We start from the raw sequence: 11,796 nt of genomic DNA on the forward strand, positions 1-11,796 counted from the left end.
AATAAATAAAAATTTATTAGTGACAACATTTAAATAGAAAAATTGTCAGTAAATCCAAGTTGAGGGGTGCATTAAGTATTAGATCCAAGCTTTGGTCTTTGTTGTTTATAAAGACTCATAACACTTCTGAGTTGGTACGGAAAAACATGTGATGGTAGGGATAATTTTTAACATTTTTACCCTCAATTTTGACCTAAAAAAATTTGAAAATACATAACTTAAGGTCTACAAATCTATTTTTAACAAAATTAATATAGGTAGATTTGTCTTTCTGATATCTTTCAAATAATAAGATCAATATTGAATATGAAATTTAAAAATAAATAAATAATAGATTGATTTTTCGATTAATTTAAATAACAAAACAACATTTTATATTTTTTTGAGAAAGTAAACACTCGAAACCACTTTCGGTAATTTTGAATGGATAGATCTCACAACAAAATAAATAAATAATTAGAATAAAAGCAATTGTCTAAAACAGAATAACAAGCGTAAAGTTATGAGTTATTGAGATTTTAACATCATAAGCGAATTTTTTTTTGCATCTTCATATACATATTTGTTCAAATTATTTGAATCTTACCGTCTAAATTATTTTAACTTTGTCCCATATTTGAACACATCGGTCCAAATCATTTTAACATGTTTCAATAATTTTAACCTATTTGTACAAATTATTTTAACCATGTATGCTAATATTTTTACATGTTTGTGCAAATTTTTTGAACATATTTGTTCCCATATTGTTAAATTGTTTGTCCCCATATTGTTAACTTTTGTGTCCAAATTATTTTAACATATGTATGTCAATATTTTTACCTATCTGTCCAAATTTTTTGAAGTTAATAACTTTACACTTGGTAATCTATTTTGGACAAATTTTGTTTTGTTTTTAGATCTATGCATATGAAACCGTGGAAGGCGATTTTGAGTGTTTACTTTCGCCAATATATATATATATATATATATTTAATATTAGTCTTATTTGAAAGATCTTGAAAAAATGAATTTACAGATATCAATTTTATTAAATTTTTTTGTAAAACTCAAGTTATGAGGAGCAACTTTTAATTATTCGAAACGTTCACATTGTAAGGTCCGTTCAGTAGATTATCTATAAAAATAAAAATAAAAAATTAATTGGATATCTTTAGTCCTATGATCATTTTTTATATCACTGCTGCAAAAAAACCACTATTACCATTTTCGAAAACATCCTTCCCTTTAGTTCACTATTTCTCTTTAGCTTATACACAGTTCTTAATGGTTTGGGTGTTTTGACATCGGCACTCTCTCTCTCACTCTCTCTATACAGTGTTTTGACATCCTCTCATTGGTCTTGGGTGTTCTTCAATTTGAAGAGAGATAGAAAAATAAAGTGAGAGAGTGAGTTAGTTTTGAAACTGTATTTCTCTTTAACTTATACACTGAGATCTTAATGGTTTGGGTGGGTGTTTTGACATCGGCTCTCTCTCTCTCGCTCTCTCTGTACAGTGTTTTGACATCCTCTCATTGGTGTTGGGTGTTTTCCAATTTAAAGAGAGAAATAGAAAAACAAAGTGAGATCGTGACTTAGTTTTGAGACTGTATTTCTTTATTAAATATATTTTTATAATAACATTTTAATTTTAAATTTAAATAATGTTGCGATCACAATTATATTATGATCTTAATATTATTTACACCGTGCCTTCAGGCACGGGCATACGCTAGTATAGGTATATTTTATGAGTAATGGTAGGGACCCCAAATGCTTTACTAAATATTTTACCTAATGTCTCACATAGGTGTGAGACCCACATAAGAATCACATGTGAGGCATTTGGTAGAACATTTGGTAAAACATTTGAGATCCCTAGCATTTTTTATATTTCATTCATATTTCACCTATCTTTTTCCTTTCTCTTTCCAAATCTCCCACCAAAAACAACATAAAGGTGTGCTATGTTTAATTACTGATATTGTTTAATTGTTAATCATTTTTTTTTCTAGTTTAGCAAATGTAATTTACACTGTCTTATTTTATTTTCCTTTAGTAAATTTTTTTAAAAAAAAAACTTTTGAACTGAAAAAAAAAAAGAAAAAAAAAAAACCAATATCAAGAGAGGCAAAACATGGAAGCTTCTATATGTACACCACAATCATTTTCAGTTCATATCACTCACATACGGAAAATTATGATGATAGCTCATGTATTTTGGTCATGGTATCATTTTAGTTTTTACCATTTTAATTGGTTCGATTTTAATTATAAATTTATGATTTTATTTTAATTTAGTCTAATTGATTACAATTCTTAAAAAAAAAATTACATAAGTGACATGTGTCATATTTTTAAGGACAAAATTATAAATTTATTCAATTCAGTGAGTTACCTCAACTAATTCAGTAATAATTTTTCATCAAAAACACTAATAATATTATCAATTAAACCAAAATGGCACAAAATGATAAATTCTAGGGTAACTATTAATATGTCTTAATAGTTCAACTTAATTCTCTTCAAGTCCTAGTAAAATCATCGCTAAAAATTGGCAATTAGTGACTTTTTTTTATTACGATTTTTATAAATTGTCACTAAAACTTACAAATTAGTAACTTTTTTTGTGACGAATTTTTCAAACTGTTGCTGAAAGTTAAAAATTAATATTTTTTGTGATGATTTTTTTAAACTGTCACGAAAACTTATAATTAGTGACATTTTTGTGACAAAATTTTCAAATTGGGTCTGATAATTAACAATTATTGACTTTTTTTAATAGTGTTTGATGAAAAATGCCATTAATTATCCTATGACATATTTGACAATAAGTCCACTTATTAGGACTTATACGTAAATTCAAATCAAAATTGAGATAACTGAAAATATAGGAATTAAAATGACATAAGAAACAAAACATAGAGACCATCAATATAATTTGTCCATTCAGATATCAACTACCGAACTGAGTTTTCATTTGATAATCATGTGAACAATTATTTTGTTACTACTGTTTGGGTCTTTAAGATTTGAACGAACAAAAACAATGTGAATTCAAAAAAGTAAAAAATAAAAAATAAATAAAAGACAGTGTTCAAATAAAAACTCCTGCAAAACATGTGCATTACATGATTTAACCGAGAGATAAGGTGTGTTAATGGAAATCAAATTTATATGAACCTAACGGTATGCCTTTACTTCTTTATGTTACCATCCTATAGGAGAGGGAAATTTGTGTTGAACAATGGGCCGAGCTGTGCCAACACAATGTGGTGTTGGGCCAAGTGAGGAGAGCCTGGGACGCATCGTTGGGCCGGATTGGATCCGCGTTGAATACGGTGCTGGTGCAAGACTGAGGGTATTCGAGATGCGTTTGACCAAGCTGGAACCACACGTAATATGGTGTGGGTCCAGCTAGACCCACACAGAATATGGTGTCGGCCAAACCTGGCTGAGCTGGCTCAGTCATCAGGCAGAACTGCCCTAGCATTAAGGTCCAAGGTAGTGGAGTCACGTGATGACCGAACTGCAGATTGTTCGGGGCTACTATTATTGAGGCAGGCGGTCCATGGAATCGTGATTTGTAGCCAAGATGTCGCATAGCACACCAACCTTTAGTCGGTGTCAGGCAATTAGGGCTTTGGCTCCACTTTTGATAGACCGGTCTGATTTAGCCCGGCATAAAGGGGGTCGATGTAATGCTAGTGGTTCACAAGTAATAGCACGGTCGGGTATTCCGCGTGGACCCATAAAGAATGGAGAGAAATTCATTCCTAGTATGCATCAATACTGTTTGGCGGTGCAACAAACACTGTTTGGATGTTTTGGTCTTTACACGTGTAAGAAGTGTATATGGGAGCACAGCCGCCTGTCCAGAGAAGGACAACAGAGGTAGTGCACCCACAATCTCTGAGGCTACATGGCCAGCCTTGAAAAGGAGAAGCATGCAGACAGTAGAGGCAAGCAATTTGGTATAACTCTCTCTGTCTCTCTACAATGCTCTCTGTCTTCTTTCTTCTCTCCCAATAAGCTAACTTCATCATCGAAGGGGTTTTTCGACAAACCCACCCATCAGGTAGCTCACCTTTGTTTTGTTCATAGTGCGACGAAATTCTAACGGAGTGAGACAAGCTTGGAAGCAAGGAGGTATGGAGCGAGGCGAATATTTGTTTCTCGTACACTGTATATACCACACGATTGTGGTTGAATTATGATAGTATTTGGTTTTATGAATTGATCATTTAATTGCCAACAGAATTAGTACTAGTTTTACTCATGATCGTCCCTAAGCTTATTTTCTCGTTCATTGATCATACATATTCAAATAAGTTACGCACATATATATTTAAACTTACAATCCACTCATCGTCACTTAGTTTGACGATGTGAGTGTATTGTTTGCTTTATTTATGTCATTACTTTGAAAAATTATGTTTATTGTAATAGTTGTTCACTATATCAATTGTTACTGTACGGGAAAGAAATAAACATTCTCGTATAATTCTGTTGATCAAGTCTGCACTCCTCTGTACGTCGTCGCTTTATCACCTGAAAACACAAATGTGAGCTAGCCGGCGGGTGTGTGCCGGAAACCTCTCCGATGCCTAAGTCAGTAAGCTTGACAAATAGACAAAAGCTCTGTGTATTCAGAAAGCAAAGTTGTGTGTTACCTCTCCAAAGGTGATGTTTGTGAGCTTTTATAGGTTTCTTGTGGCACAATCCTAGTAGGACTTCTACTTCTCCATGCAGAATCCTCCTAGGATTCATACTCCTGAAAGATAATGCTTATCCTTCAACACCCCCCTTACTGCTTAAACCAAGTGAGATGGTTTTTACAACGGCCGAACTCCAATATGACCGAAGTAAACATGACCATGCATAGCCGCAGAATAAGCCGAACTAGCTCTTCCTTCTACTGCTCTTACGTCGACTTCTCATGCACAACCCATGGTGTGGTTAGACCGAACTAACATGTCATGGCCGGTGTAACTCTAGGACCGGTCTAACTCCAAAGTACCGTTAGACCGATCTAACTTCGATCTTCTGTCGGACCGGACTAACTTCAAAATATCCATACGACCGGAGTAACTTACTGTAACAACCCTCATACTGTTTACCGATTAATGACTGATTGATTACCGATAACCATCGATTACCGTTAAACTGAATTGATCATGACTGATAATTGAACTGATTAAAAGTACTGAACTGACTGACTGACCGAAATTGAAACTGAATGGAATGAATACATCTGTTTGAATTGCATTTTATCTGTTGACTGTTTGTTTGATCTGTTCATGTTTTATGTTTAAACTACTAATTGAAGGCCTTATCGGCGGCCGAATCCGGAATTGATTAGTGTTTTATGATCCTCATATTTCATGTGATTTTATGGTATATTTATCTGAAAACTGATTAGGTGTGATTAAATTAGATTAAAACAAGCCAATTAAAGAGTTTGACGTAATTACACTTTTGCCATCTAGTGGGGCCTTTGCTTACTCATATTTGAAGCCTTGTGTATGCTTTATCAAAACATTTCCTTCAGCCATAGTTTGAGTTTACAACCGGCCTAAGAGAGAGAGAGACTTGAGGAGTTGAGTTCATCTCAATATTGCTTAGAATTTGAAGAGAATTGAAGTGTAGATTGCTAATTGAGCTCCTAGTCTTCTAATTCAAGACCTAAGGTAGAGTAAGTACCCTCTTGTTTATGAATTGAGCTTGTTCTTGCATGATTCATGTCAAATTGAGGAGCTAAGTCTTGTTTTAGTTCATACATGTTGAAATAGAACATAGTTCATGCATGCATGTTTAAATTGTTGGATTTTGAGTTGAATTCATGGCAAATTGTCACATGCATGTCCATGTTTTAAGAGTAGTCCATGTTTTCATCATGTTTTGGAATCAATTGGCTCACTAGAGCATGTTTTGAAGCTTCAAAATGATTTGAATTCATGCATGTTTGCATGTTCTTCATACTCTTGAAAAGTGGTTTGAAATTGAGTTTGAATTAAACACCCTTGGGCCTTGATTTCTCAAATCGAGCTTTGAACCATGTTATTCTATGTGTTTATAAATGTTTTCCAGAAAATGGGCCCAAGAGGATCGGTTTTAATGCTTTTGAACTTGGTTTTTGGCTTGGAGGTGCAATCTGGAATTTTCAGATTCTGCACTTCCGCTCGAGCGGAGGAAGTGCCGCTCGAGCATAGAATTCGAGCATCCAGTATCTCTGCACTGTTTTACAGTCCGCTCGAGCGGAGGATTGGGCGCTCGAGCGGAGTCAGGTCTTACGCTCGAGCGGGCATCGAGCGGAGATTTCACCCATCCAGTACTTTTACGGTACGCTCGAGCGGGAAAGTTTACGCTCGAGCGTGTACCTTTGCTGCATTACCGCTCGAGCGGGGAAACCTGAGCTCGAGCGGAACTCTGTTTTCCTGAAAATTCTGAAAATGCTTTTAAATGGGCATCTTAGCATCCTCATCCCATTCTAGGCATTCTTAGGCCTAGTTTAAGGCATCTTGTTGAGGATATAGATGTAGAACACACCGAGGCATTAGGGATTAAGTTATTACCATTCCCAATTGTGTGGCTTAGTGTGTTCAATCTGTTAACTGTGTAGGGTTGGCGACTGGGGAGACACGCTCTAGCATACTGTAGCCCAAATTCTGTGAGTAACAATTGTGTAAAGATATATTCAAATGATTATCTTCTGAATACTGAACTGAACTGCTTACTGAACTGATATTGTTTACTAAATGAATGTATGTCCGATATTCTAAACTGTACTGTGGCATCCTTAGCACCTACTGTTTACTGTTACTGTTACTGTTACTGTTACAGAGATCTCTGTCGATTCCCTCGTGGAACCACTACTGTTTACTGACTGATGGCCATCATTACTGTTCGGTCTTTAAGACCTACTGTTTACTGTTATGCTAATGGATGTACCACATATGACTGAATAACTGTTCTGACTGAAAGACTGAAGTATTGTTTAATGAACTGATTTCATTACTGTAAGGACATTTCATTCATAACCTCTTTACGCATTATGTTATTCACTGGGCTTTAGCTCACTGCTCATATATATATGTAGGTGTACAGGCACCAGACCGCGGCTAGGAGCGTCAGGGTTACTCCAGTTTTGTCAAGCCAGCCTATGTGCCTCACTGCGAGGTTCCGAGCCTATTGTGTTAAGGCTTAGGGGCATTTTACGAATCCCCCTTCTGTACCGTCCTACTGTTCTGTATAGACTGAATGTTTTCTGTACTGTTATGTAGGGTTGAGTCCCTAGTTTGAATGATTGTAAATATTGTACATACTGTTCTGTACTGTTTACGTATGAATGTATGAAAAATATTTTTGGCATACAGACTGTCACAGCTCAATGGACATTATTTATTTACTATATTGGCTTCTGCCAGGCCCTGTACTCTGTTATACTGTATTACTGTTCTGTAGGCCTTCGGTAATCTCGGTTACTGGCTGGTTACGGTGCTAAACCCATAGGGCCGGGTTTGGGTCGTGACAGAGTGGTATCAGAGCGATACTTAACCACGAGTTATACCGCACACACGTGTCCAAATGAGCTATAGGGTGTCCTAGAAACATAATTAGGGCATCTCATGAGCATGATAAGTGTGTGGTTATGTTATGATTGAGTTTTGACTGAATACAAGCTAACGTGTTAAACTGTTAAACAAATGACTGCTTATGTTTAAAACTGTTGTAACTGCTTATAGTGAAAATGGATAATGCAAATGAACCCGAATCCTCAGCTACTGAGGCAAGAATGGAAAGAATGATGGAACTGATAACTGCTAGATTTGATCAACAGAACCAACAGCCCCCACCTCCTCCTCCTCCGGTACAGCCAGAACCTAATGTGAATGTGAATAATGGGGATATTATTGCTCTCACCCAGAAGTTCAGCAAAATGAAACTGCCATCCTTTCAGGGAGGCCTTGAACCGTTAAAAGCTGAAGCTTGGGTTCTGGAAACAAAAAAACTATTTGAAGTGTCCCCGTGTTCAGAAGCGAATAAAGTACTGTTAGCTACCTTCACCTTACAAGAAGAAGCTAGAAGGTGGTGGATGTTGATCCGTGATACAAATACTGTTATGACTTGGGCTCAGTTCAAGGAGTCCTTCTTTGAAAAGTATTTCCCTCAGTGTGTCAGGGATAGAAAGGTGACTGAATTTGAACAGCTGAAGCAGGGCACAATGTCCGTTGCGGAATACGAGACAAAATTTACTGAACTTGCCAGATATGCACCGCATATGGTGGATACTGAATATAAGAAGGCCAGAAAATTTGAAGGCGGCCTTAATGTTGCAATCCTTGACCGAATAAATGTTTTGAAACTACCGACTTTTGTGGGTGTTCTCGACCGGGCATTGATGGCCGAGTCGAACATTGCAGCAGTGAAACAATCTGAAACACCAACAACTGAATGGCATGGTAAAAGGCAGGGTTTCAAATTCAAGAAAGGCAAGCACAACCCGGCCAACAAGAAACAGAATACGGGAACGACAACTAGCCCCAGTCAAGGGAGTGGATTCATTCCACCCTGTTCCGAGTGTGGTAAGAAACACAAGGGAGTCTGTTACAAGATATCAGGAGCCTGTTACAGGTGTGGCAAAGTGGGCCACATGGTTAAAGATTGCCCCTCTGCGCCGCAAGCCAGTAGTAAAGCCGCACCAAGCGCAGCAGCATCAACTGTAGCACCAAAGCCTAACCCTAAAGCTACCGGGAAAGAGCCCATGAGGCAGGGCCGAGTGTTTGCCCTAGTACCGGGAGACGTGCAAAATACTGAGACCGTTGTGTCAGGTATCCTCTCTATCTGTACGCAAAATGCATATGTATTGATTGATTCGGGGTCTACACATTCTTATGTATCGCATGCTTTTTCACGGAAATTGGATAGACCCTTAGAACCCATGAACTATCTGCTAGCCGTATCATCACCCGTAGGGGGATCCATGACATGTGCTTATATGTACCCCGCATGTGAAATTATTGTTGGGGATATGCATCTGTTTATTGATTTACTGCCATTGAACATTGATCATTTTGATGTAATATTGGAGATGGATTGGTTACAAAAATATCATGCCACTATTGACTGTGTGACCAAGCAAGTTGTTTTCCGTCCACCTGGTTTGCCTGAATTTGTGTTTAATGGGAGTGGAGTAGTACCTCCTCCGTATTTGATTTCGTCAGTGAAAGTTGTTAAATTAATTAGAAAGGGGTGTAAAGGATATCTGTGTTCTGTACTGACTGTGTCTACTGATGATAATGTTAAAACTGATGTGAATTGCATTCCTATAGTCAGAGAATTCCCAGATGTATTCCCAGATGATCTGCCAGGGGATTTGATTGACAGGGAGATTGAATTCGCGGTTGATGTGATTCCGGGTACACAGCCGATATCGAAAGCTCCTTACAGAATGGCCCCAACTGAACTGAAAGAATTGAAAGTACAACTGCAGGAATTGCTGGATAAGAAGTTTATCAGGCCCAGTACTTCACCATGGGGTGCACCGGTTTTGTTTGTAAAGAAGAAAGATGGCTCACTGAGACTGTGCATTGACTACTGTGAACTGAATAAGGTAACTGTAAAGAATAAATACCCATTGCCACGCATTGATGATTTATTTGATCAGTTACAGGGTGCACAAGTGTTTTCCAAAATCGATCTCAGATCGGGGTATCATCAACTGAAGGTTAAATCGAAAGACATTGATAAAACTGCTTTTAGAACGAGGTATGGCCATTACGAATTTTTAGTTATGCCATTCGGAGTCACGAATGCCCCTGCTGCTTTTATGAACCTCATGAACAGAATTTTTAAACCATACCTTGATGATTTCATTGTAGTATTTATTGATGACATATTGATTTACTCCAAAAGTATAGAACAACATGAACATCATCTGAGACTTGCCCTACAGACCCTAAGAGAACAAAAACTGTATGCTAAACTGCAATGTTTTAAAAACCGGACCGGTGAACGAACCGGAAAAGGCATCGAGTGGACGGGTCACCGGTTGAACCGGAATCGAACCGTGACGTAATAAATATATTAAAATTATATTTAAATAAAAATATAAGTAATAAAATTATAAATTAAAAATATTAAAAATATTAAATTATCTTAAATATTTGTCCTAATATTTTTTTTACTGAAAAATATAATAATATATTTTAAAATATTATTAATTTCAATTTTGGAAGATGAAATCAAATATTTAATATTCCCTCCATATGATTTTAATTCAAATAATTTGATTGAAAGGAAAGCAAAAATTTTGGAGGGATATCAAAATTTCAATATTCCCTCCAATACATTTGATTGAATCCCACATGGATTTCTTGAGTTTTTTTGAAAGAGTTTTTTTCTTATAAATAGGTGAAGACTTTCACAATAATTTCATCAAACTCTTAATGGGATTCCTCACAAGAGGAGACCCTTGAAAAAGAGTTTCAAATTAAAATTTTCTTATATTCTTATATTTTATATATATATATATATATATAAAATAAGAAAGAAAGAAAGAAAGAAAGAAAATAAAAAAAAAACAAAGAAAATATTTTAAAAAAAAATTTGAAACCGGTCCAGTTTGATCAACCCGTGACCGGGTCGACCGGTTCACCGGTTTAACCGGTGGGTTCACCGGTTTTCAATAAATAGGCCGGTTTTTATAATTGGCCGGTTTAAGAGGGCTGACCGGACCGGAACCCCATCCGGCCACCGGTTGAACCGGTCGGTCCGGTCCGGTTTTTAAAACCATGCTAAACTGTCTAAATGTGAATTTTGGCTTGACCATGTTATGTTTTTGGGGCATGTTGTTAGCAAAGATGGAATTTCTGTTGACCCACAGAAAATTGAAGCTGTAGTGAACTGGCCTAGACCAACAAATGTGACTGAAGTCCGAAACTTTTTGGGATTGGATGGATATTACAGAAGATTTGTCAAAGATTTCTCCAGAATTGCCCTACCATTGACTCAGTTAACTCAGAAGGGGACATCATTTGACTGGACTGACCAAAGAGAATCTGCTTTCCAGGAGTTGAAAACTCAATTAGTGACTGCACCGGTTCTTGCCTTACCTTCAGGTATGGATGGTTATACTGTATTTAGTGATGCTTCTCATAAGGGTCTGGGATGTGTTTTAATGCAGAATGGGAGAGTAATTGCCTATGCTTCCCGTCAACTGAGACCGCATGAAAAGAACTACCCGACCCATGATCTGGAACTTGCTGCAGTAGTATTTGCACTGAAAATCTGGCGTCACTACCTGTACGGGGTAACATGTGAAGTATATACCGACCACAAGAGGTTAAAATATTTCTTCACACAGAAAGAACTGAATATGAGACAGCGGAGATGGCTAGAACTGATTAAAGACTATGACCTACAGATTTTGTACCATCCGGGAAAAGCCAATACCGTTGCCGATGCACTGAGCTGGAAATCGATTGGAAACTTAGCATGTTTGCTTACCGGACAGAAAGAGTTGCTTTGTGACCTTGAAAAATCAGAAATTGAAATTGTCTTACGAGAACAATGTGGAACCTTAGCTGCTATTTCTGCTCAACCGGCACTGATTGAAGAGATTAAAGAGAAACAGCAACTAGATGACTTCTTGAAGAAGATCATCGAAGAAAGAGAATCTAAACCGAGACCGGGATTCATATTTGAGAATAATGTACTGAAATTTCAAGAAAGACTGTGCGTACCAAATGATACTGAACTGAAAAGAAGAGTTTTGCAAGAGGGCCACAACTCAAGATTTTCTATCCACCCGGGGA

The sequence above is a fragment of the Camellia sinensis genome, chromosome 8, assembly GCF_055761805.1.
Source record: "Camellia sinensis isolate YWXY chromosome 8, ASM5576180v1, whole genome shotgun sequence".
NCBI classification, from domain to species: domain Eukaryota; kingdom Viridiplantae; phylum Streptophyta; class Magnoliopsida; order Ericales; family Theaceae; genus Camellia; species Camellia sinensis.